Source organism: Gobio gobio (assembly GCF_949357685.1).
Source record: "Gobio gobio genome assembly, chromosome: 6".
NCBI lineage: Eukaryota > Metazoa > Chordata > Actinopteri > Cypriniformes > Gobionidae > Gobio > Gobio gobio.
Window position 1 is genome coordinate 23,809,894 of NC_137102.1, and position 6,000 is coordinate 23,815,893.

Sequence of the window (6,000 nt, forward strand, 5' to 3'; positions counted from 1 at the left end):
AACTTGATTCCACAAGAATTCACAGCGTCATCAAGCTACGCCTTTGTTTTGAATAAGCGACCTCTAGCGGCGGAACTTACATACTGTGCCTTTAAGGGAACATTCCATGTTAGAATTTTGCAAACATTATGGGAAAGTTACTTTTGAATGTTCTCTGAACATTTTAAAACAAGTAACGTTTCAGAAAAAAGTTCCATAAACAATGCAGTCTATAGCATGTTAGCAATGTTAGCATATTGGTGCTAACGTATTGAAAACATTAAAGACCAGATAACTTTGAAGGGATCTTCTGTTAATGTACCAGAAGAACATTTGTTCATGAGAGATTTTATTGGCCTGGGTGCAAAGATGGCAGATTTTAAATCATGTGGCGTCTTACGCAAGGTAATAATCTACTGGTGAGATTGTATGGTAATGCTAACGCTAATGCTAATGCTAATGCTAATAGATAGCTTTCTTCAGATATTATAGATCTCCTCGCTTGCTCGCTTGTTGTTATGTCATGCTAGCCAGAATGTTCAAACTTTTATTTTGTCAGAATGTTCAAACATTCAGAGCAATGTTTTGTTTACACAAATATTGAGTAACACAATTTATTTTTAAAGAGATAAATTGCGTTTTCACTGTGTACAATCTGGATGACATATTGTTGTTTGAACAGACTGAAATTCCACTCATAACTTAATTTTTTTTCTGCACTAACAAAGTTAAACTGATACAGACTTCAGCCATATAGCTTTAAACTGCAATATAGAAACTGCTCAGAACTGAAAACAGAACAACATGTAGAACTAAAAGTAAAAAAGTGGGCCAATGAATAGCAAATTCTATAATCCGCTAGCGTCAGTCAACATTATAACACAAAATTACACTCTCTGAAGTATGACAAAAGCTGTCATTGGTAAATGAATCTATCTGTGTGATTTTCATATTTCAGCACAGAGCAAGAGCCCCTCTCTCTGTGGTCTGTCTGCCAAAGTTTAGCGCTCGTGTGGGGCTGTACAGAGCAGATGCTGAAACAGTGGGAGATAAGAGGCCCTGCCAGGGCTAGCAGACCGAGAACAGCGAGAAGGGCACACACACACACACACACACACACACACACACGCACACACGCACACACACGCACACACACACACACACACACACACACACACACACACACACATACACACGCACACACACACACGCACACGCACACACACAAATTACATTTGATATAACATATCCTTAATTCTGACACATTTTGGTTTTATGCTTTTTATTTTTTATATTCTGTAATGTTTTATAATTGAGTCCTTATCAATTCTGATTTCATTTTGCATAGTGTATTTACTGAATGACTTTTAATGTACATGTCTTATATGATTTGAGGATCCCCTGATTAGCTGATATGGAGGAGGATGAATATTTGAAGTGAATGAACACATGATGGCGCTATTGTGCCTTAAAGAGATTGAGGTTGAACGGAACCGCAAGACTCCCTTTGCATGAGAATGTGTGTGTGTGTGTGTGTGTGTGTGTGTGTGAGAGAGAGAGAGAGAGAGAGAGAGAGAGAGAGAGAGAGAGAGAGAGAGAGAGAGAGAGAGAAGATAAAGGGAAAAAAATTACGTTTCTAAAAAACAAATGATTCATGCAGCTATTCTGCACAGATCATCGGTCATTTCTTTGGATATTTACTCATCTTAAGAGGGAAATGTAATATTTATGTGTCCTCTGGTGCATACGATCTGCGTTTTGTTTTAAAGATTATTACTGTAAACAAATTAAAATCTGTGTTCACCAAATATAGGAGCTTTAAATGAATGAACCAAACACCAGCATTATTATGCCATTCTTCAATAGTCCTGCTTTTTCAGGGGTGTCCTTCTATAGGCTATCCTCTTTTTTTCTTTTCTATACATATTATAAATATACATTATCACTGATATTTTATTTATGTACTGTAAATATTTCATTACAATTTTGGATTGTGGCCATGACAGACCTTTTTCAAAGAGTTCAGTAATGTATTTAATCTTTAATTTAGCAGGGTGAACCTATTGTATCAAACTTTTTTTGCTCCCTTAATGGACATTATTTAATAGCTATCACTGTACTTTGTGTTGTAATACAGTGGCTTTAATCTAGTAAACAAGTAAATTCTGAGGGTTATTTAAATGGCTTTTTTTGTGTGGGATATTTCTTCAATTTGTGTGCAAGTGTGTAAATTTAAAGGGATAGTTCACCTCATTCACTCACCCTCATGTTGTTCCAAACCTGCATGCATTTCTTTCTTCTGCGAAACACACAAAACACACACATTTTGATGAATGTCGGTAACCAAACCGTTTCAGTTCTTGTCCATATAGACAATGGGAACCAAAACAGTTTGGTTACCTACATTCTTAAAAATAGATATTTTTTTGTTTGGAACGACATGAGGGAGAGTGAATGATGGCAGAATTTTCATTTTGGGGTGCTCAATTTAATCCATTTAATAGTGCATTTTTCTGCAATAACATTTGCCATTTTACCAAACCCGTCAAGACGGGAAAACAGTCCATTCCAATAAATGTATCGCAGGGCATCAGAGAATTAGCATTAAACCGCTCACCCCTCAATCCAGATGATCTCATAATCCATCAGCAGCTCTGTGTGAAAGAAGATTATAATCCCAATCCCATACTCGTTCACATCTGTAGCAGTGATAAGCAGGAAGACACAGTGATCACTGTAATTCAGAGCAATTGTGACAGTTATAATCATGACACTGTCATAAACCTGTCAGACATCAGATGTCCATCTCATTCTAATAGCCGTCCAGCTCTGTTGGGAAAAATGTTTCTCCTGATAGCTTTACTGTTTGTGTAATTGTTTATGAGCTACTGTCCTTCACAATACCGGTCACGGCAACATCATATTTTTATGTTAATGAGACATTCCTTGGACATCAGAACATAATGACAAGCGCTTTTTTAGTAAATTAATGCCAGCTTTTATCCTGCGGGATGTTCGCCATCAGAATAATGGCTTGCCAGTGGGTTGGCATTTGCGTTCAAGAGGCTTACGTGCCCATCTCAGCACAGCTCCTCTCTCTTCATTTGAAAATGTCATTTGGAACCAGCAGGTTGTGGCCACGGCAACATCAGAGAATAACATTTCTCAAATCCTATTTGACAAATATATGTCAGACGTCATAAGCGGCTCGGGATTAAACATGTCGGCTAAACGTGTTTAGCGCAATGCTGGAGGGTAACCCGAAAGAGTTAAGGCCAGCACTACAACAGAATTGGGGCCTGGAGAGAAGAGTTGCTGCCAAAACCTAAAAAAAGAAACATTCATCATATATTGTGCATGTTATAGCATTGAGTGAAAACCTGTTTGTGGGGGAGGTAAATCAGGTTTAAGGAAAATTATAGTAAGTAATTAGTTTATGATTGGTCTATGAAGCACATTTGGAGCAATTATCAGAAATTAAATCACATTTATGCAGCGGGTGGTGGAGCAATTAGCCGTGTGCTAGCGCTGCGCTGTGTACGGAACATGAATGCAATGGCAAACAAACACTCATAAACCCCCTCAAAACCAGGACTAGCCTCCTCTCTCATATCAAAACAACACAAAGATTGTGAAAATTAATTGTTCGTTCTAACACTGTGGTACACCACAGTGCAAAAATAAACACCAAAAAAACACCAAAGTGCAAAAATAGATGCTAGTCATGCAAGTTGTGTATGAAAAAAAAAACAGCAAACAGTTAAAGTTTTAGCTTTGACCAGTTTGGACCAGTTTAAATTTGAAAATGGTCGTAGGTTTTAGATGGACAGCTTATTGATGACCAGTGTATCCATGCTAAAAACCAGCATGAAAGTCATGTGTCATTGTCATGTTCTGCTTGTTTTCGCTTTCCCTGTTTCGGCTTCACTGTTTGCCTGAGATCTCGTTCATTGTTTGTTACTGTGGTTTCTGATTGAGTTTCGCACCTGTTTCTTGTTCTGTTGAATATCATTCCTGTGCACACCCTCAGTTCTCTTTGTTCTTTGTCATCAACGTTATGTTAAGTGTAGTGTATGTTCAGCGTTTTCCTTGTATTCATAGACAAGTGTGTCACGCATGAATGACAACCGGTGGCAGTTGTCATTCATGACAACCAGTGGCACTTTCATTGTAAGATTTCTTGAATTCAGATTAAAATTCCTTGCTCGAAACTTATACAAATATTAAACATTAAACATGCTTACCTTAAGAAAATGTCCACTTCCTTTTTACATGAAAGTTTAAGTATATGCATTTTTTCCTAGGATAAACATTTAGGACATGTCTGAATACATATTAAAAGCCCGACGTTTGTGATTTTGAATAGGCTAAATAATATAAAAAAAACATACAAGAACTGATAACAGGGTTGCACATTTGCTCTAATGGTACGTTTACACGACAACAATGTACTAAAAACGGAAAAGGTTTTCCTTTGTGTTTTTTCGCATACAGATCCCGTTTCCCCACGATTTCACGAACATGACTAAAAACACTTTATTATTCCGGTAACACTTTACAATAAGGTTGCATTAGTTAACATGAACTAAACATGAACAGCACCTCTGTTGAGCATTAGTTAATCTTTGTTAACGTTAGTTCATAAAAATCCAGCTGTTCATGGTTTGTTCATGTTAGTTCACAGTGCATTAACTTATGTTAACAAAATTTTAATAATGCTTTAGTGAATGTTGAAATTAACATTAACAAAGATAAATAAATGGTTGATAAGTGTAGTTCATTATTAGTTCATGTTAACTAATGCTAACAAATGAACCTTATTGTAAAGTGTTACCATTATTCATGCCAGGCCAGTAGATGGCGATGTACCTTTGTAAAGAAAAACTATGCGCCTATAGACTGAACATGTAAAGCGCATGCGCATGACGTCACCATTTTCACAGATTCACAGATTTTTGTATTTTACACTGAGACGATAACGGTACCGTATTCAAAAACTTGCTCTTTGAAAACGCTTTCAAAAGTTTGCGTTTTCAGGGCCCGAAAAGCTGTTGTCGTGTAAATGAGCAGCAAAACGCATAAAAAGTTTTATATTTTTAGTTGAAAATGGTGTTGTGTAAATGACCTGTAAATTAAGATATCCCTAGGGACTTGCTATGTATGAATCCGTTGGGTGCTTTAAACTGGACACAGATGAATGTGTGGAAAATGAATGTAATCTGGACGTACTACAGTCGCCATATTGTCATCATCATTTGATCTACCAGCGTCAGTTGCGTAGCTTCACTGCCATTCACAAATCCTCTCCCGTGGCCTCATGGGATAGTAAAGTGTCCATCGTATGCACACTTCAGAATCTCGCCAGAAGTAGAAGGTCACCCGGCCTACTCTTTTATGAGTACTGTGAATTACTCTCTTCTTTTGTCACATCCTGTGTTTCACCTACTATATAGTGGGGAAATATGTGATTTTGGATGCAGCCATAATCATAAACATGTACTCTCTGTAAGCACACTTAAGTGGCCTTTTATTTCATTAATATAATATTATCTGCAAGTACAATTTATACAAAATATATACTTTTACACTACAAGTGCACCTTCAATACAACTAAGTGCACTTCTTTTTCACATCTTATACCTTCAAGGCCTTATAATTTATAATAATATTTTAAGATGATTTTCACTGATCATTTAAAATGGACAGTTGTCTTTGCTAGTATTTTAAAAACAGCTCGATTTACATGTCCAGCTCTGCTGAGCTCTCTTGCCCCTCTGATGGATGAGTCAGCTGGAGCGAAAACCAAGATTTTTGTGTCTAAATTGTCATCAGCGTTGTTTTTCTTACTAATTAGCCATGATTGGTTTCCGTGGGAAATCAGATGGATGTTCCTGTGCTGTGCTTTTCACAGTGAGAATCTTGATTGCATTAGAAGTGCACATGGAAGTTATTACAAATTGATAAGGACTTCATGGGAGGTCAACAAGAGATCGATAACTAATTGTATTATGGGGTCATTTT